Source organism: Pinus tabuliformis, chromosome X (genome assembly GCF_031772625.1).
Source record: "Pinus tabuliformis cultivar Carrire ecotype Pingquan chromosome X, CPIR1, whole genome shotgun sequence".
In the NCBI taxonomy this organism is placed as follows: domain Eukaryota; kingdom Viridiplantae; phylum Streptophyta; class Pinopsida; order Pinales; family Pinaceae; genus Pinus; species Pinus tabuliformis.
Genome location: NC_142308.1, coordinates 1,528,096,491 through 1,528,109,227, shown reverse-complemented (window position 1 = coordinate 1,528,109,227; position 12,737 = coordinate 1,528,096,491).

Below are 12,737 nucleotides of genomic sequence, written 5' to 3'. Positions count from 1 at the left end.
TTGACTCTTTTCTTACCTACACTAATGGAAAATTAACAGAAGCTAACTTGAAGGATGTCACTTTTAACTGTGAATGTAGATTCAAGAGTAATGTATGTGCATTAATTTGATGTGTTAAAATATGATTTGGGAATACATTATTAATGAGTAAGAATGGAATCCTATGATTTCTTTGACATGAATTTATGTAGTTTGGGTTGACTTTATGCATCAAATAACTTGAAAGTACTCAAATACTAGGTTGAGGTATGACCTTCCTAATAAACAAGAGGCTTAAATGATTGGTGCATGAAGGGTTGTGGAATCCATTTGAAGAAACACTTGAAGGTTATGTTTTCCCTAAGTTATGTATGGGTGTGGAATCCATACTAACGTATATCTATGAGCTAAGTAATGAGGTAAGGTATGGGCATGGAATCCATACTAACATATATCTATGACCTAAGTAATTCTTCTGGTTACAATGAACAAAAATATTTTGATGAAATCTCAGACATGATTAAGGAGGATTGATTATGTGTAATTAAAGTTAAATGGATAGAGATTCGTAACATGACTTTGCTTGAGATTTAAATCCATTATTTTATTTTTATTACAAATGAAGATACTACGATTGGTATATTAAACACCATTTGGTGGTTTAGAATGTTTGGAATAATTGATTTTGATATATGGAGTCAAGTGTGAACTAGGTATCTATCCTCTAGTATTTTAATTATTTTGTATGTGTTGGATTTAGGTAGAATTAAAATGATTTTAAAATGATTGAAACGTAGAAAAATATTATTGTGATAAGTTGCTGAAATATACTTTCTATTGGCTCAAGAAAAATTAGGTATAGGAAATCCATAATAGTCTCTTTAATTATTTTTTCAGTTGAATATTGGTTGAATTCTATTTAACCAAATTAATTAGAGAAATTATGAGGATTTAACTCATGAACTGCTCTAAACTATTTCTAGTGAGGTGATTGAGTCAAAATTCATATTGTTTATGAACTTGATGAACTGCTTTCTTGGAATTTGATTAACTTGTAAATTGTTAAGAGAATAACATGTTTCGAAGATAAACAGTTTATGTGGTGAGAACTTTCTTTTATTTGAACTTAATGAAAAAGGTATGTGATTAATGAAAAGCTTAGTTGAGTTCTTGTTTTACAAGAAGTGATATTTTTGGAGGAAGAAATTGAAGGAGAGTGAGATCACATTTTGATGAATTCGAATTATTGAATGATTTAGAAGCCCAAGGTGATTGTATTATATGTGGAATTGAAGAGATTGAAGGATTTAGGAATTTTGTTCTTGGATGTATAGTTGTGTGAGTAGTTAGTAATCATGCAAAAGGTTATAATCTTTTGAGAGGTAGAAAAACAAAAAAAATAAAAACAAAAACAAAAAACTTATCCTTAGGCTAGAAATGTCTTTATGATAGTCTAAAGATTATTTAAAATCTACAATATTCTTCATAATTTGAGAAATGTATGGTTTCCATAACTTGTTTTTTTTGTGTGTATGTATTAATAGTAAGGAATAAGACGTGAAACCAAATGGATTGATTAATTATTGAATAGAAATTGCGAGTGATTTTATAGTGGGAAAACAAGTTGACTTATAGTTATCAATATAGATTCAATAATATAGATATTGTATTTGTATAATTACAAAAATTGTTCTTAATTACAAGCCACTTTTGAAAAGATGTATTTAGTTATATTTGGAATGAACATCTTCTAGCCGAATCATTCATAATTGATTCTCAAGTAAGAGAAGTGAATAATAATGAAGATTAAGGGAATTAAAGGAATGGTCTATAATACAAAAGTGGGTCAATGAGGACTGTATGGAACCTTAGCTTGTTAGTTTTAAAAAAAAATTGGTATCTTAAACCTAAATTTGTAATTTTTCCTAAAGATTAAGCATTTAGTAAAAACTATAGTTATATCCTAAAGATTTTGATTGCAAAAATGTCTTATGGAATGAAAAGGGGAAACTTGGATTGAGAAGACATAAATTAAGTGAGATGTAAGAGTGGGTTTTATATATGACATCATGTTTTGTTGCATAGTTTCATTGGCAACTGTATGTGGATGATTTTATGCTTCTTGTATGAAAATTTGATTGTCAGATGGGATGGACCATTATTGTTTTTTTTTTACAACCAATGTGCGAGATATTTATAGCTTGGCAAGCTCGACATACCATAGAACCAAGAAGATGACACATCTAGGATTCATGTAGAATATCAAAATATTATAGATATCTTAATTAGATGTCATATCAATTACATAAAATAGCATTTTGATATGGAACTATAAATTGTATGGTTGGTTTTGATAAAGAAATATTTGGCATTTTACATAGAAACATGCCTAATATGGCATGGATATATTTTCTACTTGATTAAGAATGGTATGTTTTGGTTTTCATGGAGTTGATTCCAATTTAGAAAACATTAAACTATGTTTTGGCATGAAGAAAAATATATCAAATACATATACATAAGGTTAACACCTTAGTGATAGGAGATTCAAAAATAAATCAGTATCTTATGACTGTAGGAAAAACTTCAGGCCACGTTTATCCCAAGAGGGGGCGTATGTAGTGTCCCTCCTTGGTGAGATAGCTTTGATGACACTTAGAGAGGGTGATTTTGATATAATGATATAATATTATGCGTGAGAAGCTTATGTACATGCTTAAATGCCATAGACCTGGTTTGGGTCACCTAGTTGTTGTGTTCTTAGGATAATATATATGGTCGTGTGTAGAAGAATTGATTTTGGTTAAGAACATATTATTGATGTTTTCTCTTTTGGTATCTTAGTTTGGCAATATGTGTATCATATGGATGTTGATTCAGGATTGAGACACATAGATCCATGAATGATCATGGTTATGTGGAACATATGGTTAATTATGATTTATGGATGATACATGATTTATATGATTATATATGTTTAATCTTGTAATGAGCAAGATGTGGCAGGTACATAGTTATTTACAAACAAGGATGCTAAAATTATAAATGACCGTGGAAGTCATGATACATGATTTTTATGATTTTATATGCTTAATCTTGTATTGAGCAGCATGTGATATGGAATGTGGTTATTTTCAAACAACGATTTTCAAATTTTAAATGGATGTGAAAGTTATGACTAGAACCAAAATGGTTGTGGAAGTCATGCACAATCTTTGGTAAAATGTGAATAAGTTAATTATGAAATTCATTGATTCCTTTGATCTATGAGATTGTGATGTGTACAGGTCTTGTAACAAGGCCTTACCAACAAACCATCAGATGGGTATGAGCTCACAATCAGTACCTTAAGGTGAAGCATGGAGTTTCAAAGCAGAGTAGATGAGAAGCCATGGAAATTAGGGCACAAAGTTCTAAATCCATGAAAGATAAAGACATGGATTCTTGTATCTCTAATAAAATGTTTAGGGCGTAGAGTCATGAATATTTAAAAATATCAAGGTGTGGAATCTTGGATCTTTAGAGTAGATCAGGGCACGAAGTCCTCAATCTACTAAGGCATGAAGATGCATGCAATAGGGGTATGGAATCCCTATTCTTCGGAAGAAAAATACCACTCATGGGAAGCTCAGGGATGAATTTCCTTAATAAAACCTCTTTTCTAACAATCCTAGAGTGACTTTATAAAATAGAAAGTCATGTCTAGCATCTCAACCATGACTTTCCAAAAATAGTAAATCACCTTACATAAATTGGCAATCAAGTATAGTTGAAGGAAAATCACTTAACTTATCATTAATCAATCCTAATCGTTCAATCTTGAATTAATCCTCAATATTATTAATATTATTATTATCTTTTATGAGACTATGATATTATTATTAAAAGAGAATTACAAGTCACCTTCATCTCCTCAATCACTTCACACCTCTCTCCTTGATGACTCTCATGGCTCTATGTAAATCTCTCTCTTTTAATAATACATTACACTCTATTTTATGCACTCATAAAAGAATGTCATATTCCTCTTCAACTCATTAAAGACATGTCATAAAATATTCCTCTTATGCTCTCTTTAATGCATAAGTTACACTATCCTTAACTAAGGCATGCATACCTCTCCTTAATGGCATGAGTTACACTCCTCTAAATGGAATACAATGCATGCATATTACTCCTCCTTTATGACAAGTATTTATTTCTCCTCATATATATGTGTCTCATATATTATCACTTAGGGGGAAGGAGGTGCCTTGTGATACCAAAAGTTGGAGAGATTTGAAAAATATTATGAGAGTGAGAGACTTGGAGAGTATTCAATTGCTTTCGAAATGATTTTGAAATTCCTAATTTAAACTACTATGTAGCTCTACTTGGTGGAGCTGACCATGAGTGGTGTTGGGAGGAAGTGAAACTTATCTTCCTCAACTTGCCTTGGATATCTCTCTACTGCTATATTTTGGTATTTTCTATGAGCTCTTACAGCACGGGGGTTCCAGGGGGAGAAGTTCTCCCTGGATATGGTTGGGATGAAAACTAGATGGTTCACAATGAGTTGGTAACGATATTGGAGTAGAAGCACAATCTCATTGGAGCTGGAGCATATTCTTATCTTTTTGGAATTTTATAAATACACTGCCAGGTATGTTCATAAGAATTCATGACATTTTAGTTTATTATTAATTTATAAGTGTTGTAGAACTTTAAAATTCATTGAAAATTTCTAATTTTGAATGCTTATTAGATATTTACAGATTTATTTATGAGCTAACCAATAATGAATGGCAGCCGTAGTTGAGAATGTACATGCAGGGGGATTAAAACAATAAAATGTTGTCGTAGTTTTAAGTTCTTTTTATATTGAATTTTTTTCCATTACAGGTTGCCATGAGTTGACTGCAATACCATATTATCATAAGTTTGATTTTTGTTTTCTCCATGTATAGTTGTAGATGAAGTTTTCACACTAAGTGTTTGACAAAGCGATAATTGAGATAGTAGGAATGTTTTTGTTGTTGTTGTTTTAATAAATCACATCTCTCTAACGTTCTGTTACTTTTCGCTCAACATCAGGGGTTATTCGTGCTTATTTGTCATTTAACCCCCCATTTGATTCCAAAAAAGTACTTTGCAGAAGCCAAATAAAAAGTCTAGGCGATTTTACATATTGTTGTTGTCAATTATATGCGTCTGTTTTCGAGTTTTTGAAGGAAAACTAAGATTGTTTAGTCCTTGTTTTTAGATGCCAAAATTTGAAGTTTCAATTTCTAAATTTTCTGAGTTGAATAGGTTGAAGAAGAATCTCAAATTCATTGTTGCCAAGAATGCCTTAATGGTTGTAGATTGCATGCTTGCAAAGTGTTTGTCAAAATGCCTCAAACGTTGTAGATTGCATGTTTGCAAAGTGTTTGTCAAAAGACATGAATGGTTGTAGTTTTTGTGCATATAAATTGTTAGAGTAAAATTCCTACTTACTATCATGCAAAGTGTTTATCTAAAGACATGAATGGTTGTAGTTTTTTTGCATATAAATTGTTAGAGTAAAATTCCTGCTTACCGTAGTTTTTATGTACTAGAAATTTATGAATAGACTATTTCATGGAGGTAGCTTCTTATGTCTGCAGGTTTCTAATATGAACGTGAAAATTAATTTAGTAATTTTTTGAAGTTTGAATAGAGAATAGGATTGTTGTTACTTTTATTATCTAAATCTTTCATTAAAAAAGGGGGTTGTTCGAAACAATTTTATAGTGACTTCCCATAGGATTTTGTGCAAGTGAGCATAATAAGTTTTGTCTGAGATGCATGTGTTCATGCGTGCATTTGTGTGCTTCAATGACTGTAGAAAACAACTACTTGTGCCTAATTTATGAAGTTTCATTGTTTTACATGACACTTTTTGAAGAATAGCATGCTTTTGAATTAGTAATAGTAGTTGATTTTGTTTCAACATTCATTATTTAATTCTCATGATTGCAGCATTTCCCTAATAATTGGGATTAGGAATTTTAATTAATGAATTTGGAAATGTTATTGGGTCAATATATTTTGTGATTCTATTTCATAAACATATCATATTTATTAAAACAATTTGATGAAGAGAGACATATTCTTCCCTCAGTTACCTTGCTATAGGTAGGTTAATACTCATACACTTATATGTGATTTTTGTAAAAGAAGTATAATACTTTTGTGGTTATGATATCAAGAGTCAATAAATGAAGCTTATTTAGCATAATCTAGGAAATCAAATAGGTTGATCTAACTTAATGTTTTCACATGGAATTATGGTAGAATTTATTTCCACTCTTACTTAGAGCTCATGTATAAGTATGAAAAGATCACATGTTATGATATTTTAAACTTGAGAGGAAATGTGTTTTGGAATTGGTCTTAAGGGAAAGTTATCCCTGACTTCTTATGTTATATTCTTACATTGAAATAGTTGAAGGAACATGATTACATGATAGCTAAGTTAGTCATATTATGAGTAAAAAATAAATAAAATAAAAATAAAAATTGAGTAATAGTATTCAATGTGACCTTTACTTCTCTATACTATTGATGGTTGGTAAGGTTGGACCTTACATCCTCCCGAATCTTCCTCATAGCACACGTTGAAGAAATAGAGAAGGTAAGCTTCTTATATATATTTGAGTCTAATTATTCAATCAATAAATAAAGCCAGTAGGTTCCTTCCTTATAGGTGGTGAATGATTCAATCTAATAGATAGAAGATAAAGAGATGAAGAGGGAATAAGTAGGGGCCATCAAGAATGCATTCTTCTCGACAGGGAGTCAGTCCTACGAGGCTTCGAGATATCAGCGTGGATCCAATGTTCATGGATATATACAGGGATTATCAATGGAAATTGATGTCACTTATGAAGTATTCTATTGGAGCTAGTACTTTATTGACAACGATGAGGGATGTAGGGCATCATGCAACAACACATCCATCAAATGAGGGTGGTCATGATGACGATGAGTGGGATGATGATGATCATGATGGTGAGGGTGATGATCATGACCATGATGATGAGGATGGTGATGATGATGCTTCTGGTGGTTCCACCCATCGAATCATGGTTGTTAGGGTGTCGGTGATCCTTCTGGTACTACACCTACTCGTTAGTGACCTGATCATGATTAGATGCCAGAGCTAGATGATGTTTTGTATGTTTCTCTTGATAAAGCAGAGCAACCACCTTCTCCTATAGAGAAACCACCTTCTACTACATACTAGCCACCTCTTAGTCCTCCACCTCATATGAGTTTGAAAGGCATACTTAATCAGGAAATAGTTGACCATCCATCATCTTCTACTGCAAACTAGGATGCAGGTGTTGGAAATAATACTAAGAGAGGGGGGGGTGAATTAGTATTATCAAACTAACAATTTTTCATTTCGATAATCAAATTCATATACGCTAATTCCATTAAGGGAAATCACGTGTACACGCAACTGTGTTTAGAGCAACTAGCGTATATCCAACAAACTTATGATTCAATTAATTCTTCATATATTGATTTTTAATCAGTGCATCAAAACCATATAAATAGTAACTAGGTGCAGTAAAAACAAAACATATCATCACACATAAGAAACACACATGAACATCAAGATATAAGGTGGAAACCCAATGTGGGTGAAAACCACCTGCTACAATCGTCTTTGTCTTCTTTTAATAAGAAGAGAATTATGTTTACAATTTTTGTACTGGTGTAGTCTTATACCAGTACGCAGGCTTCTACCTACAGAAGGCTACAACCTTCTCTCGTTCTCCAGCTTCTACTGGAAGGGAGCTATAGCCCCCTAGATCTTGTACTAGCTGATATGTTTACTAGTATGTAGGTGCAGGCCTACAGAAGGCTACAACCTTCTCTTTTCTTCCAGGGACCACGTTTCATAAATTTTCAGACTGGATCCATCAATAACATCATTCAATCATCAAATATATCTGCATCAACCAATCTCCTATTGAACCAACCACAACCAATTCAATCAATCACTTTGATAACCCATCAATCTGATCTATCAGAATGTTGTCACCAGAGTATAGTAACCAGAACCCAAGTCAGAAGCCAGAACACTACAACAACAAATAGTAGCAACTAAAACATAGATTGTAAGGTATATGCTACTTTCTTGTGTTGAACTTGCGTGTATATGTGCTTTCCTCAAAGCCAACCAACATATACATTTGCAAATATTAATTCATTATTTTGCAGCTATACCAAACTTTAGTTATACCCAGATCATATCATTTACAGAATAATATATGCGTCAGTATTCAGATCTAGAGTATTCATGAGAAAAAACACATAGTGATAGTTCACTTTATGCCTTAAGATCTTTATATCTTATCCTCCGCCAACCGCTAAGGTTCCTCCTTGGTTCAGATCCAACAATGCACCATAACCCAATAACCTGCATACTAGATCTCACTCTTCATCAGATATTCAATGCTTGAGTACCTTGGCCTAATGATATTCTCCTCCTTTTATAGTTTTAGGCCTTTCTTAATACCATGGACCAAAACCACTTAGGACCAATACCTTGGATCAAAATACCTGGGGTCAATATCTCGGACCCAATACCTTGGACCAATACCATGGACCAAATAATTCAGACCAAAAACTTAGATTTCCAAGGTATACGTGCTTTGCCTTTTGGGAAAGTGTGTGCGTATGTATATGCGACTTGGATATATTGAACCCACGTGTATACATGGCTTTGCTAATGATGAACCTGTGTATACCTTTCTTTCTTCATTCTGTGAAGTTTGATTTGAAACTCTGTGTTGTTAACCTGCTGCACTATGATCTGTCATATAAGTGAGTTGCCATCAAGGACAACACCCATGTCATAATGCCAACAATCTCCCCCTTTGGACTTGATGGCAACACCAAGTCACTCTCCCCCTTTTCCATCAAGGGAAAAGGGTCATGCTCCCCTTGAGTACCTGCTGAATTCTCTGATATGCTGAAGTGTTGATTGAGCTTCTGTGATCGAGTCCATGCTCCCCCTGAGCACAAGTAAGGTCTGCAAAAAGATAACATGACTCTATACATGCATCAAAAATGACCTTCCTATCACCAAAGACTCATACATACATCCATCTCCCAATCAAATGGGGATATACCAACTTTGACTCATCCATCCAACCAAGTGGGAGTATATAATTGTTTACACATGTCAAAACACAAACATTACATCATCCATCCCATGCATAGTGGGGTTACAAATTTGGACTTTTCATGACCTTTACATTAAAAGATGTACATGACTTATATAAAAAAGACCAAATATCTTAAAAAAGACCATAATAGTCATTAGAAACTATCATTAGCAGCATCTGTCAATCAACATCCAGATCAAAAACCATGTTCTCCCCCTAAACCTGTTCCACCTAAAACAAAATCTGCACCGAGATCTTATCAGATAATGCCAACAATGCATTATTAGAATCATATTCTCCCCCTGAACCTACGCCAAATGTTCATTGTCAGATCTTATCATTTCGTATATCAGAAGAGTTATCAAGGCATCATCATCAATCAGACATATATCAAGTTATCAACAAATTATGAAAGCCAACATATTTCCACATGTCATCAACAGACTGTAACCATCATCAAGCAAAGTAGATAATTCCTTGAACCACATCAAACCCCTTTCTCCTGAGTTTGGCCTACTGTTGTTCCTCAAACCAACATATATGCGACTGTACCCACAGCAACCAGCGTATATACGTGACTATGCTTCATGAAACTTACGTATAACCACCTTTCTTTGAAGAAGATAGTATTTAACAGTAGGATGATGCATCAACTACTCCCATCTTTTGTCTTAGATATTCAAATGTCTCTCTGGGCAATGGTTTAGTGAATATATCAGCAACCTGTTCTTTGGAGGGAACATACTCTAATTTGACCTTTTGTTCAAGCACTTGTTCATGTAGAAAATGATATTTGATGGGTATGTGCTTGGTCTTGGAGTGTATGACTGGATTCTTTGAAATACTGATGGCACTTGTATTATCACATAGAATAGAGATGAGTGGAGTACATGTGATCTGAATATCTTGCAAGGTTTGCATCATTCAAAGTAGTTGTGTGCAGCAAGATGCAACATCCACGTATTTTGCTTCAGTTGTAGATAATGAAATTGAACTTTGTTTCTTGCTAAACCAAGACACTAACCTGGAACCCATATAAAATGCACCACCACTAGTGCTTTTTCTGTCATCAACACTTCCTGCCCAATCTGCATCTGTATATGCATGAAGTGTAAGATCTGTATCTCTAGGATACCATAAGCCAAAGTCATATGTTCCTTGAAGATACTTGAAGATCCTTTTGACTGCCTGAAGGTGTGATTCCTTTGGATTTTCTTGGAATTTTCCCACTATTCCCACTGCATGCATGATGTCTGGTCGGGTACCTGTTAGATAAAGCAAATTGCCCATCATGGATCTGTAAGTTGGTTGATGCACCACTGCTGATTCATCGTTTGAGCTGAGACTACATCCTATTACCATTGGGGTACATACTGGTTTAGAATCTTCCATTCTGTACTTTTTCAGGATCTGTTTGAAGTATTTGGTTTGTGAGAGAAAAATACCATCTTTACTTTGCTAAAATTGTAGACCAAGAAAGTAGGTGAGCTCACCAAGCAATCAAATTTCAAAATCTTGCTGCATTACTAAAGCAAAATTCTGACTCATAGATTCTTCATTGCTAACAAAAATTATATCATCAACATAAACAACAATTATTAGCAATTTTCCAGTGTCAATCTTTGTATATAGATTGCTATCTGATGATCCCTTTGAAAAACCCTGTTGATGGAGATATTTGTCAAGACAGTAATACCATGCCCTTGGAGCCTGTTTTAGACCATAGAGACCCTTCCTGAGTTTGCATACAAGTTTTGCATCATTTCCAAGAATGAATCCTTCTAGTTGTTCAATATATACTTCTTCTTCTAAGTCTCCATTAAGAAAGGTAGATTTTACATCCATTTGGTATACTTTGAATTTTTGAAAACTAGAAAAAGCAAGAAAAATTATGATGGCTTCAAGTCTAGCAACAAGTGAAAAAGTTTCTTCAAAGTCTATACCTTCTTGTTGAGCATATCCTTTACAAACAAGTCTAGCCTTGTTTCTAATAACTTCTCCATATTTGTTCAGCTTGTTTTTAAATATCCATTTAGTTCCTACTATATTCTTATCATGAGATTTAGGAACTAATTCCTAGGTATTATTCTTTTCAATTTGCTCAAGTTCTTCATTCATGGCCTTGACCCAACATTCATCTCTGCATGCTTCATTTACATTTTGAGGTTTAGTGGAAGATAGCAATGCTAGATATCTTGAAGCTTCGGCAATGGTTCTTCTAGCCTGCACACCTGCCCCTTTTCTCCTAAGATTTGGGTTTCTGGATGATTTTTTTGAACATACCTGGATGGAGTCTTTTCTTCTATCGTTATCTCTTCTTCTGGTGCTTCATTGGTTTCTTATTCAAAATTAGTGTGATTCGATGTGGGAAAATGATCCTTGTCTTCTTCATTGTCATAATCTTCGGTTTTTATCTATTTCAGATTTTTGCATGCTTCATCAACCACAACATCAATACTTACAATAATTTTCCCAAGTCTTTTGTTGTAACAGTTATATCCTTTACTTCGGGAAGAGTAGCCAAGAAGAATACCTTCATCTACTCTAGGTTCAAACTTACCAAGTTTTTCATCAGTCCTTTTGATGTAGCATTTTCTTCCAAAAACTTTGAAGTATTTCATAGTATGAGTTTTACCATACCAAAGTTCATGTGGAGTTTGAATGTTGTTTACCCGAACATTTGCTTGATTGAGAATAGTGACAGCGGCGAATGCAGCTTCACCCCAGAAGGTTGCAGGAGTTCCAGATTCATCTAGCATAGCACAAGCCATTTGTTGAATAGTTCTGTTCATCCTTTCTACCACTCCATTTTGTTGAGGAGTGCTTGCGGTGAAGAACTGCCTTTTTATCCCATGTTTTTCACAAAAGTCAAAGAATTCGTATGATGTAAATTCCCCTCCTCGATCATATCTGAGGCATTTGATTTTGCGATCTGATTCATTTTCAACCAAAGCTTTGAAGGCTTTGAACTTTTCAAATGCTTCATCTTTATGCTTTAGAAGACCTAGCCAACACATTCTAGAAAAATCATCAATGAACAATATAAATTATTCTTCTCCACGAGGTGACTTTTTCCTTGATGGACCACATAAATCAGTATGAACAAGTTCAAGAGGCTTACTAGCTAACCCTTCCTTTTCGATGAATTGATATCTAGTTTTCTTACTGAATTAACATGCTTTTCATATAGTATTTTCAGTAATTTTGATATTTGGAAGATCATGAACAGTCTGGAATCTACATGCTTTTCTTATTTGAGAAAAGCTTAGATGTCCCAAGCTTCTGTGCCATAGCTAGTTTTCATCATTTTTGTTTAGATAGCACTGTTGTTGTCCTCCCTTGAGTATGTATAGGTTGTTTGGAGTTCTTGTCCCTTTGATCACGGATTCTCCTGTATCAATCTCATGAACAAGACATCCATTTGATCGAAACACTACTTCATTTCTTTGATCACACATTTGACTCACACTCAACAGATTATGCTTTAAGCCATAAACATACATAACATTCCCAGCTTTAACTTTTTCTTCCAAGAAAATAGAGCCTTTACCTTTTATGATAGCAGGAGTGTCATTT